This window comes from Pelmatolapia mariae, linkage group LG23, assembly GCF_036321145.2.
Source record: "Pelmatolapia mariae isolate MD_Pm_ZW linkage group LG23, Pm_UMD_F_2, whole genome shotgun sequence".
Lineage (NCBI taxonomy): Eukaryota > Metazoa > Chordata > Actinopteri > Cichliformes > Cichlidae > Pelmatolapia > Pelmatolapia mariae.
This window is the reverse complement of record NC_086246.1, coordinates 26375001-26387500: the sequence shown is the minus strand read 5'-3', so window position 1 is coordinate 26387500 and position 12500 is coordinate 26375001. Positions and strand designations below refer to the sequence as shown.

At 44.3% G+C, this 12500-nt stretch overlaps 1 protein-coding gene and 7 non-coding genes across 8 annotated transcripts in view; all 8 read left to right on the top strand.

Annotated features, from left to right (window-relative positions):
• Positions 1-12500, top strand: part of atp7b (ATPase copper transporting beta) — a 93433-nt gene that overhangs the window by 33671 nt on the left and 47262 nt on the right. The window lies entirely within an intron of this gene.
• On the top strand, positions 744-816 carry trnar-ccu (transfer RNA arginine (anticodon CCU)). Its single transcript has one exon. It is a non-coding gene; the product is annotated as a tRNA-Arg (tRNA).
• Positions 1159-1231, top strand: trnar-ccu (transfer RNA arginine (anticodon CCU)). The gene has a single exon. It is a non-coding gene; the product is annotated as a tRNA-Arg (tRNA).
• Positions 1988-2060, top strand: trnar-ccu (transfer RNA arginine (anticodon CCU)). Its single transcript has one exon. It is a non-coding gene; the product is annotated as a tRNA-Arg (tRNA).
• trnar-ccu (transfer RNA arginine (anticodon CCU)) lies at positions 2403-2475 on the top strand. Its single transcript has one exon. It is a non-coding gene; the product is annotated as a tRNA-Arg (tRNA).
• Positions 3212-3284, top strand: trnar-ccu (transfer RNA arginine (anticodon CCU)). The gene has a single exon. It is a non-coding gene; the product is annotated as a tRNA-Arg (tRNA).
• Positions 3627-3699, top strand: trnar-ccu (transfer RNA arginine (anticodon CCU)). Its single transcript has one exon. It is a non-coding gene; the product is annotated as a tRNA-Arg (tRNA).
• On the top strand, positions 12249-12321 carry trnar-ccu (transfer RNA arginine (anticodon CCU)). Its single transcript has one exon. It is a non-coding gene; the product is annotated as a tRNA-Arg (tRNA).

Here is a 12500-nt window from a genome sequence, read left to right as displayed (position 1 = left end):
TGGCGCAGCGGAAGCGTGCTGGGCCCATAACCCAGAGGTCGATGGATCGAAACCATCCTCTGCTATGTGTTTTGGATGGCCCGATTTTCTGAACTGTGTCCAAAAACAGACGACAGTCAGGACCTGTTCCCCAAAAACGCAGACAAGTAACCCTGCAGTACAGGCGCCGAGTGAGTCAGTCGGGCAGTATAACTGCTCCTGATCACCGAGGGCGGCTCCTTATCTGTACATAGCCAAGCACAGGGGTCTCCAACTCTAGTCTTGGAGAGCTACTTTTCTTAAGCTTTTAGATGCATCCTTGCTCTGACACACCTGAATCAAATGAATGGCTTGTTATCAGGTCTTTGCCAAACTTGATGCCATGCTGAAGAGCTAATTCAAGCATTTGACTCAGCTGTGTTTGAGCACGTCACACATGCTCCTGCTACTCCCTATCTTTTAATGGAACTAGATTCAGTGATTCAAATCCTTGGTGCTCTCTGGTCTCTATGTGGTTTCACAAGTCTCAACAGACAACATAAACGCCCCCAAATAAAGTGAAGCAATAAGCATAGCGTGTTGGCTGTCCAGAGTTCTGGACACTGAGTTGCCCAGAGTGTGTACAGAGTGTAATTTATTTTCTCAGCGTTTCTCAAATGTTCTTAAATACAGCTTCATCTTTGAACTAAAAATCAGCTTGAAAGCATGGCTTTCACTCGAACCCCCGAAACAACCTCCAAAAAAAGGAAGTCAAGCGCTCATCTGCCCCGGTGGCCTAATGGATAAGGCACTGGCCTCCTAAGCCAGGGATTGTGGGTTCGAGTCCCATCTGGGGTGCTGTCCAGCAGAGTGGCGCAGCGGAAGCGTGCTGGGCCCATAACCCAGAGGTCGATGGATCGAAACCATCCTCTGCTATGTGTTTTGGATAGCCCGAGTCTCTGAACTGTGTCCAAAAACAGACAGCATAAACGCCCCCAAATAAAGTGAAGCAATAAGCACAGCATGTTGGCTGTCCAGAGTTCTGGACACTGAGTTGTACAGAGTGTAATTTATTTTCTCAGCGTTTCTCAAATGTTCTTAAATACAGTTTCATCTTTGAACTAAAAATCAGCTTGAAAGCATGGCTTTCACTCGAACCCCCGAAACAACCTCCAAAAAAAGGAAGTCAAGCGCTCATCTGCCCCGGTGGCCTAATGGATAAGGCACTGGCCTCCTAAGCCAGGGATTGTGGGTTCGAGTCCCATCTGGGGTGCTGTCCAGCAGAGTGGCACAGCGGAAGCGTGCTGGGCCCATAACCCAGAGGTCGATGGATCGAAACCATCCTCTGCTATGTGTTTTGGATAGCCCGATTTTCTGAACTGTGTCCAAAAACAGACGACAGTCAGGACCTGTTCCCCAAAAACGCAGACAAGTAACCCTGCAGTACAGGCGCCGAGTGAGTCAGTCGGGCAGTATAACTGCTCCTGATCACCGAGGGCGGCTCCTTATCTGTACATAGCCAAGCACAGGGGTCTCCAACTCTAGTCTTGGAGAGCTACTTTTCTTAAGCTTTTAGATGCATCCTTGCTCTGACACACCTGAATCAAATGAATGGCTTGTTATCAGGTCTTTGCCAAACTTGATGCCATGCTGAAGAGCTAATTCAAGCATTTGACTCAGCTGTGTTTGAGCACGTCACACATGCTCCTGCTACTCCCTATCTTTTAATGGAACTAGATTCAGTGATTCAAATCCTTGGTGCTCTCTGGTCTTCATGTGGTTTCACAAGTCTCAACAGACAACATAAACGCCCCCAAATAAAGTGAAGCAATAAGCATAGCGTGTTGGCTGTCCAGAGTTCTGGACACTGAGTTGCCCAAAGTGTGTACAGAGTGTAATTTATTTTCTCAGCGTTTCTCAAATGTTCTTAAATACAGCTTCATCTTTGAACTAAAAATCAGCTTGAAAGCATGGCTATCACTGGAACCCCCGAAACAACCTCCAAAAAAAGGAAGTGAAGCGCTCATCCGCCCCGGTGGCCTAATGGATAAGGCACTGGCCTCCTAAGCCAGGGATTGTGGGTTCGAGTCCCATCTGGGGTGCTGTCCAGCAGAGTGGCGCAGCGGAAGCGTGCTGGGCCCATAACCCAGAGGTCGATGGATCGAAACCATCCTCTGCTATGTGTTTTGGATAGCCCGAGTCTCTGAACTGTGTCCAAAAACAGACAGCATAAACGCCCCCAAATAAAGTGAAGCAATAAGCACAGCGTGTTGGCTGTCCAGAGTTCTGGACACTGAGTTGTACAGAGTGTAATTTATTTTCTCAGCGTTTCTCAAATGTTCTTAAATACAGCTTCATCTTTGAACTAAAAATCAGCTTGAAAGCATGGCTTTCACTCGAACCCCCGAAACAACCTCCAAAAAAAGGAAGTCAAGCGCTCATCTGCCCCGGTGGCCTAATGGATAAGGCACTGGCCTCCTAAGCCAGGGATTGTGGGTTCGAGTCCCATCTGGGGTGCTGTCCAGCAGAGTGGCGCAGCGGAAGCGTGCTGGGCCCATAACCCATCCTCTGCTATGTGTTTTGGATGGCCCGATTTTCTGAACTGTGTCCAAAAACAGACGACAGTCAGGACCTGTTCCCCAAAAACAGAGACAAGTAACCCTGCAGTACAGGCGCCGAGTGAGTCAGTCGGGCAGTATAACTGCTCCTGATCACCGAGGGCGGCTCCTTATCTGTACATAGCCAAGCACAGGGGTCTCCAACTCTAGTCTTGGAGAGCTACTTTTCTTAAGCTTTTAGATGCATCCTTGCTCTGACACACCTGAAAAAAAATGAATGGCTTGTTATCAGGTCTTTGCCAAACTTGATGCCATGCTGAAGAGCTAATTCAAGCATTTGACTCAGCTGTGTTTGAGCACGTCACACATGCTTCTGCTACTCCCTATCTTTTAATGGAACTAGATTCAGTGATTCAAATCCTTGGTGCTCTCTGGTCTTCATGTGGTTTCACAAGTCTCAACAGACAACATAAACGCCCCCAAATAAAGTGAAGCAATAAGCATAGCGTGTTGGCTGTCCAGAGTTCTGGACACTGAGTTGCCCAAAGTGTGTACAGAGTGTAATTTATTTTCTCAGCGTTTCTCAAATGTTCTTAAATACAGCTTCATCTTTGAACTAAAAATCAGCTTGAAAGCATGGCTTTCACTCGAACCCCCGAAACAACCTCCAAAAAAAGGAAGTCAAGCGCTCATCCGCCCCGGTGGCCTAATGGATAAGGCACTGGCCTCCTAAGCCAGGGATTGTGGGTTCGAGTCCCATCTGGGGTGCTGTCCAGCAGAGTGGCGCAGCGGAAGCGTGCTGGGCCCATAACCCAGAGGTCGATGGATCGAAACCATCCTCTGCTATGTGTTTTGGATAGCCCGAGTCTCTGAACTGTGTCCAAAAACAGACAGCATAAACGCCCCCAAATAAAGTGAAGCAATAAGCACAGCGTGTTGGCTGTCCAGAGTTCTGGACACTGAGTTGTACAGAGTGTAATTTATTTTCTCAGCGTTTCTCAAATGTTCTTAAATACAGCTTCATCTTTGAACTAAAAATCAGCTTGAAAGCATGGCTTTCACTCGAACCCCCGAAACAACCTCCAAAAAAAGGAAGTCAAGCGCTCATCTGCCCCGGTGGCCTAATGGATAAGGCACTGGCCTCCTAAGCCAGGGATTGTGGGTTCGAGTCCCATCTGGGGTGCTGTCCAGCAGAGTGGCGCAGCGGAAGCGTGCTGGGCCCATAACCCAGAGGTCGATGGATCGAAACCATCCTCTGCTATGTGTTTTGGATGGCCCGATTTTCTGAACTGTGTCCAAAAACAGACGACAGTCAGGACCTGTTCCCCAAAAACAGAGACAAGTAACCCTGCAGTACAGGCGCCGAGTGAGTCAGTCGGGCAGTATAACTGCTCCTGATCACCGAGGGCGGCTCCTTATCTGTACATAGCCAAGCACAGGGGTCTCCAACTCTAGTCTTGGAGAGCTACTTTTCTTAAGCTTTTAGATGCATCCTTGCTCTGACACACCTGAATCAAATGAATGGCTTGTTATCAGGTCTTTGCCAAACTTGATGCCATGCTGAAGAGCTAATTCAAGCATTTGACTCAGCTGTGTTTGAGCACGTCACACATGCTTCTGCTACTCCCTATCTTTTAATGGAACTAGATTCAGTGATTCAAATCCTTGGTGCTCTCTGGTCTTCATGTGGTTTCACAAGTCTCAACAGACAACATAAACGCCCCCAAATAAAGTGAAGCAATAAGCATAGCGTGTTGGCTGTCCAGAGTTCTGGACACTGAGTTGCCCAAAGTGTGTACAGAGTGTAATTTATTTTCTCAGCGTTTCTCAAATGTTCTTAAATACAGCTTCATCTTTGAACTAAAAATCAGCTTGAAAGCATGGCTGATAGGTTTGTAGCTTGAACCTATTCGCTGGAACGTTGAAGGCAATGTAATTACACAGCAAGCAAGACACGAGTAGGCAAGTTCTTCATGTTTCACGTGCACGGGAGAGAACTGGACAGGCGCCGTTCCTTCGCTTGACCCCAGTTGCTCTCGTCCGCTCCCCCGTAACACTGCTCTTTTATTGTGGTTCCATGAATATGCATAGGTTCATTAACATATAACAGCGTACCCAGGTATACATGTGAACAAAGAATACCCTGTGTGTGTGTGTGTGTGTGTGTGTGTGTGTGTGGTCATAAAATGACTTCCTAACCCTGCTGGCCTGGAAGTCCAGCAGTTCATCTAAACAAAATGCACTTAGAGTAAAACAGACATAGATACGTTTATCCTACCATAAAACAATAAGACAAGGTACGACCTCTCCCATGCTCTCAGGATGTGGGTGTGAAAGCCAGAGTGCTCTGGAATGCACACAACGTGTGTCTGCAGACTACTAAGGATCAACTTCTATTAATCTACAACTAATTATAAAACTCTAAGCATAAATGACAATCAACAATACAAAACCTAACATTCCCTCCTTTTTGGCAGTTATGCTAGAAAAGTACCCAGTTATGAATACCTCACGTCTGACAGTGTCAATGCAGCCATTTTTATACTCAGCGTATGTCAATCACTCTAAATTACTGTAACACGCACAGGTCAACAAATGTATTAGAAATTATCCAATTTCTCATTGATCTCATTCAATGGTAACTGCATCCTACAAGTGAACAAATGAATTGTTAATGGTCAAAAGAGAAATTAACATTTTCAAAAACACTCCAGCTTGGTGGTGCTCCTCTGCAAGACATGTAAATCACACGTCTCTCTACAGGGTGGTTTTGTAGCGCGTCATAAATGTCTCTTCCAGTTGTTCCCATCACTGTCCATAGGACCAGAGTCCAAATGTATGTAGAATAGACATTCAAACATACCAGTTGAGTTTGTTGTTTGTCAACGTGGGTCTCAGCTATCTTGAAAGCGGCAGACCTCTTCAGCACTCTAGTTTTATGGCCTCTGCCAACCCCCATCACCTCACTTCAGGCCTCTGTCCTGTGGGGGATATTTATGACTCCTCCATTGTCCATTCTCTGCAGGAAAAACCCTCTGTGGAAAGGGTGCTGAATCCAGTTATCTTACTGCTGTTATGATCCCAGCAGTCTTCAGTGTGTCATTGTATGCACAGTATAGTGACACAGCATTAGGTGATGTTCATAGGAAACTGCTGTCATCACCACCATCGCTTCTGGTTCCTGTGCTTTTCACAGAATCATGATGCCATCCTCGAAATCCCCCTGCGCTGTCGATTGGAGCTTGGCACGCTCCCCTTATCCTTCAGGTGCCCGTATGTCGTCCACAATCTCCTCTGTTGGTCTCTGGAAAGCCCCCTTGGCACAGCTCTCATTCCAACGCAGCTTCGTGGTCCTTGCTGTGGCTCCAAAGTCTGATCTCATGATGGGCCCCAAACAGCTCGACCTTTGACCTCAACCACTTCCTTGGCTGTCAGCTATGCCTGGAATGGGTTCGCTTCTCACTGGGCCTCAGAAGATTTCTCAGGAGGTTCCTTTCAGCAATACCCTGGACTGCTGCACCTGTATTTCCTTGCTAGGAGGAAAAAACTTCTATCTGGAAAGCATGTCAGTCATCATCAAACCACATTCTTTAGTTCAGTGAGCTCCATCTATGGACCATCAAAGCCTCATCTAAACATGGATACACCACTTGCATAGGTTTAATACCTGTAAATGAACTGTTAATCACACAAAAATCATAAAAACATAGTTTAGAAAACATAAAAAAAGATAGTTTCATGTAACTCTGTAATTCTGGACCCCTCCTCTTGACGCATGGACACTCCCATGAGTCAACTCATCAAACCTAGAGTCCTGTCTGAAAGAAAAAAGTTAGCGAGATCATGTCCCAGGCAACATCAGGGTGTCTCCCCCTCTGGAGCAGCACCACCCTGGACCTATAATACTGCAATAAAAGATGTTAGTGTGTTTTGCATATTAGGTTTGCTTAAAACCTGGCTCTGCCAGGAGCCTGCATACACACCATCATGGCCTGGAAAACAAGATCTAGAAGTAAAATCAACCTTCACACTTATAAACAATTGTATAATACGAGTAATAAAGCATTCAGCATCAAGAGGACAAGTATCATATGCAGGTTTTCTCAAATCGGTAAACTGCAATTATTGGCATAATTTGCCTCAGACATGGATCATCCCATGTACTCAGTTAACATTAATGTAATCGGTGACTTCCCTTAAGCAAAGTCACTCCACTTAGCTATCACTAGGAGCTCAGTAGTGGCCAGCTAATGAGCCCCATATTAAACTATTCCATAAACACTGCATCTCTTATTTGCTTTCTCACGTTACTTGTCCGTCTCTGCTGAATCCTCTACATGCACTCTTAGAAAAACAAACATTAGCAACACACATGGACAATCCTGGAGGTCAGGCACAAATTGACAGGGTCCAGAGGTGCCATAAAAATACCATAAAGTTAGCTATTTATAGCTGTGGAAAGAAGTGACACTAGTTTCAACACAGGAAATGTTTCACATGTTATTCACATCGTCAAAGTAACCTTTACATTTCCCCAACAACACAGTGTAACAGCATCACCAATTCATAACCTGCAAACACAGTTTTCTTCATACATGAACCCAGAAATCCTGTAGTAGGAAAACATCAACCACATGATCAAATCACATGAAGAACTGTAATGCTGTAGAAATGTTAGCGCTGCGCAGGTGTATACACACTTTCTCACAGTTACCTCTGTGAGCAACACAAGGTAGTGAATAACACCCCTGGTAGATGCAAACACAGAAAGTGGCATTTAAAAGGCTAAATCGTCATGCAACCTCGGATGGTGCTATCATCTTCCTGCTCCTTGTAAGAACAAAACACACACATAGATTTATCTACACCTTTCTCAGGTGGGGGTTAACTTTGCACAGTCGTGTTACATCAGTAAAATCGTGTCAGCTTTTGTCAGCTGTTGTCAATCAGTCAGTTTTATTTCTCTTACTCATTTGTCATTCACTCATTCATGCATTCATTCATTCTTTGCTAAAAGTGGAACCCCGCGACGCATTCAGTTTCCACACATAGCAAAATGACGTCATTTTAAAAAGAAAAAAGAAGAAAATTTCAAAAGAAGAATTTAGACTGGATTATCTCGCTGAATCCTTTTTGACAGGGACTTTCATCTTAATTATCCCAGATAAGTGACTTTCTCCTGACCCCATTTCAATATTTTGGAGAAAGTCAACGGTTTGCAACGGTTTTCTCGACATGTCGTATAGCGCTTTTGTTCCAATCTGCTCAAACAGAGATTATCAAACAAAACTTTCAGTGCACTGTGAAAGTATCAAAATAAAAAGGCCTTGTTAAGTCATGACACACGCTCCTCATCTCAGGAGGGTAAATCATACCATTAGCATGATTTATCAAACCATCATACTAATTGGCAGGCTCAACTTCACAACAAAAGAAAAATCATCAGCTAGATAAACTTCAAACCAACCATCAGCCACACAACACACAACATAAGCCTAATGTCTTATTAGCTATGATTTTAATCTGTACCTTTTTACTCATTTAGGCCAAAGATCTCATTTAGTTTTCCTTTTTTCCCCATCATCATAAAACATGTGACATGTTGTCATGCTTTTCACAAAAAAAAGTTCGTTCTTATGTATTCAGAGTTGTGTATCTGGGTGCAGGATTCATTCACACATCACAACAGGAAACTCAGTGTTTTAGAGTCTCCACTCAAACAAACTCCAACACATCTCATTCACTCGTGCTAGAATTCAATCACCTTGCATTAATCTAAGAACGATCAACTAATTTGCATATCAGCTATTAACCCACTAAGATGACAGGACAACAGAAATGCATGTTCAAAATATTATCACAACAATAGAATTTCCCTCATACAGTAAAATATTTTGTGCTGCATCAATCAGGCAGAAAGCATCTCCCAATTTACTATATAAACAACTAAATTTATTGTCCGATCACTGGTTGTTCAAACCAGAATCTTTTTTCACACAAAAATTAAACTGTTGTCCTGCAACCTAGAGAGTTAACTGTCAGCATTGGATAAATTCAGCATTTGATAACAAGTCTCTGTTAAATTGACACTATTTTAACACGGATGAGCGATAACAAGCTGATCTTCATTGCATGTGTGTTTGTGTTATTAAGCAGATTTAATCAATGTGTCTGGAGCCGCATCTCCAGCAGGGCATGTTCTTAAAGCTGCCTTTCCTACACACTTCTCTGCTATTATTGATCATTTTCAACTAACGTGCTGTGAGTCCACTGGTCTTTGCATCACATGAGGTGACTTGGACAGGATGATAAACAGGCTCACATGCTCAAGATGCTGTCTAATCTTCATGGACTCTCTTTTGGTTGTGTTAGTAGGGTTAATGCATGTTCTGCTTGTGTGTGTGATTTTGTATATGTTTCTTTTTGCAGTGTTTCAGACTCTTTCACAGTTTTCCAACGTAAGCAGTCAGTTTTCTTTTCCCCAGATTTTCTAACCAAAATTTTGATTTCCCACATTAAACAACAGCATTCCTCTGTGTTCTCACCTACTGCTCTCACTCTGTTGTCCTCTCCCACTTCAACAGTCCAATAGCCGGCAGTTCTTCTTCCAGCTTTGTCCTGTGTTCTTCACTGTGTCTTCTTGCCATTTTCTCCAAAGGTGGCAAATGTCAACTTACAACAGTCTCCTCAGTTCTCCTCAAACGTTCTTTTCACAAGCACAGTGAAGTTGCAGCTTGTTGGAAACACAGTGCCATTCATCAATCAGTCAGGATGATGGGTTTGCTCTTCTGCGATGCTGTTTGTCCACACTGCTGCTGCTTGCTGGGACTCTTTGCTCAGGACTTTGCTGCTGTCTCTTATCTGCCATGTTATTGCTCTTGGAGCTGCATTTCTTGTCTTCAGGGAGCTCACTTGTAAGGTTGAGGGACACATGGAGCTGTAAATAAATTAGCCAGAAACCTGGCCTGAATGTTTCCAATGATCTTAAACTATAACTTCTTCCGACTGCTTCATGTGGAAAATCGATCCAGGTCTGCTTTTCATCTGAAAGTGACAAACTAAGACATTTTCATTATTATCATCACTGCTTAACCGACACACAGAACTCTCTCTCTGTCTTTCGCAAACTCTCCTTTCTTAAAAGCAGAAAATGAGATTGTAGTTGTTCTTGGCTGATAAACACAAAACCTTTTTCCTATGATTATTTTTCATCTACAATGTAAATTTTGTCTCTTTTTTACTATTTTTCCTTTACACTAGCTGGTGACCTGCAGAATCACCGCTCTCACAATTGGAGACAATTACTTTTACACAACGCACACACACATCTGTGATCAGGCACATTCACACTCACTCTTTTCATCTGCATAAATAAATCATATGGCTGATGATAGGTGCCATGGTAATCCATAAGTATAATCACAAATTTATCTAGTTAGTTTTCAACCCAACAAAACAAATAAACAAGAACATGATGCTGATGCTATGAACACTCTACACACGAGTCAAGATCCAAGAAAACTGCTGCGCATCTGAAAGAAGAAGCTGAACTCACGGATACGCTACATACTCGAGTTATCATAGTTCTCTTCCCCTCTCTTTGATGAGTTCTCAGCCAGCTCCTGATCTGATAATGTGTAGCTTGCTCATCAGCTCAGAAGAGACAGCAACGCAACCTCACACAGTGGTTGCGTGCTTTGCCCACAGTGGCAAAGACTTACACATATTAATTTCAGCTTCTCCATCATGTAGTTTTAGCCATTTTATACAGGGTTCTGCATATTAGTTGTTTTCACATCTGCGCTCTATATCTCAACAATGGCTCATATTAGAATGACAGTCTTTCACACAGGTCAAGTGCCTCTATGCACATCATTAGTTTAAATATTTACCTATTTTACTTCATCTCATATGTCATTGTACAGAATTTGAGCAACCCTAAGCTTAAAGCAGATTACTTTTAACACTCATCCACCTCAATTAAATCTGTGGTCTGGAGCACGGCTGTTATTGATCAGGGCAATCTAAAAAAATTATCTAAACATGTGTGTGTATTGGCAGTTTTGACGGGTACTAATCATCTATTACAGGTGGGGTTACTCAGGCTTGCGCTTAGGACACTCTCTAGCATAGTGACCCCTTTCTCTACATGCATAGCATTTCTCCTTCCTCCTGTCGCGTTCCCACCTAAATGCCCGCGGTCCTTCACCTCTCTTTTTTCTGCCCCTAGTCAGCCCTCCTCCAGTCTGTCCCTGGAAAATGATTCTATCTGCTAGGGAAGCGGCGACTACAGAGTTTTGTGACTTCTTTCGTGTTTCTTTAATTCCTTCCTGTGCACAGCGGGTGCAGTTAATGCATGTGAAGGACCGGTCAGAGTTATGATTAACATTTTGCTTCCTAATGAAATCAGCAATGGGTGGGTGAAAGCCATTCACCAGAGCATAGCTTAACGACTGCTGATGTGGGCTGGCCTCCTCTGCACGCTCTTCAAGGCTGCCGTGTTTTCTGAAAACTTCCAACATTTGAGATTCTCCCGCAACCAGTTTACGCTCATGACAGTTATGAGAAAATAAATACCTCGCACTGTTGGGAGTAAATTCTTGCAAAAATGTGTTGTCTCCCTGTGAGGCAGTCTTACTTGCTCGGGAACCCATGAAAACAACAACAACCGTGTCACAGACCATGCCTGCTCCGCAGCATTCACACAAACACAGCAACACTCTTTTGGGACCCTAACCCAGGGACCCTAACCCAGTTCTGGGACGCTAACCCAGTCGCGCGACTCAAAACCCAATGAAGGGACGCTCGGGACACAAACCCAGGGCGATTTCAAAACCGGACACTCACCAGACGCTTGGGCGATTTTACCAAAACCTCTCTTTCGCAATTATAGAGTCACTCTTTCAACTTACTCGGCGTTGCTTAGCGTGTAATATCAGCCTCGGATCCCGCCAATCGTCATTCGTCGAGGAGAGAAAACAGACAGCTAATCCACAGGCCCGATGACAAATTCTCACGGCTTGCTGACGTCAGGGTTCTCTCCTCGGTGAATGCCGACTCCAGGGCTCCGGCGTCGAAGGACCAATTAATGATAGGTTTGTAGCTTGAACCTATTCGCTGGAACGTTGAAGGCAATGTAATTACACAGCAAGCAAGACACGAGTAGGCAAGTTCTTCATGTTTCACGTGCACGGGAGAGAACTGGACAGGCGCCGTTCCTTCGCTTGACCCCAGTTGCTCTCGTCCGCTCCCCCGTAACACTGCTCTTTTATTGTGGTTCCATGAATATGCATAGGTTCATTAACATATAACAGCGTACCCAGGTATACATGTGAACAAAGAATACCCTGTGTGTGTGTGTGTGTGTGTGTGTGTGTGTGTGTGTGTGTGTGGTCATAAAATGACTTCCTAACCCTGCTGGCCTGGAAGTCCAGCAGTTCATCTAAACAAAATGCACTTAGAGTAAAACAGACATAGATACGTTTATCCTACCATAAAACAATAAGACAAGGTACGACCTCTCCCATGCTCTCAGGATGTGGGTGTGAAAGCCAGAGTGCTCTGGAATGCACACAACGTGTGTCTGCAGACTACTAAGGATCAACTTCTATTAATCTACAACTAATTATAAAACTCTAAGCATAAATGACAATCAACAATACAAAACCTAACAATGGCTTTCACTCGAACCCCCGAAACAACCTCCAAAAAAAGGAAGTCAAGCGCTCATCCGCCCCGGTGGCCTAATGGATAAGGCACTGGCCTCCTAAGCCAGGGATTGTGGGTTCGAGTCCCATCTGGGGTGCTGTCCAGCAGAGTGGCGCAGCGGAAGCGTGCTGGGCCCATAACCCAGAGGTCGATGGATCGAAACCATCCTCTGCTATGTGTTTTGGATGGCCCGATTTTCTGAACTGTGTCCAAAAACAGACGACAGTCAGGACCTGTTCCCCAAAAACGCAGACAAGTAACCCTGCAGTACAGGCG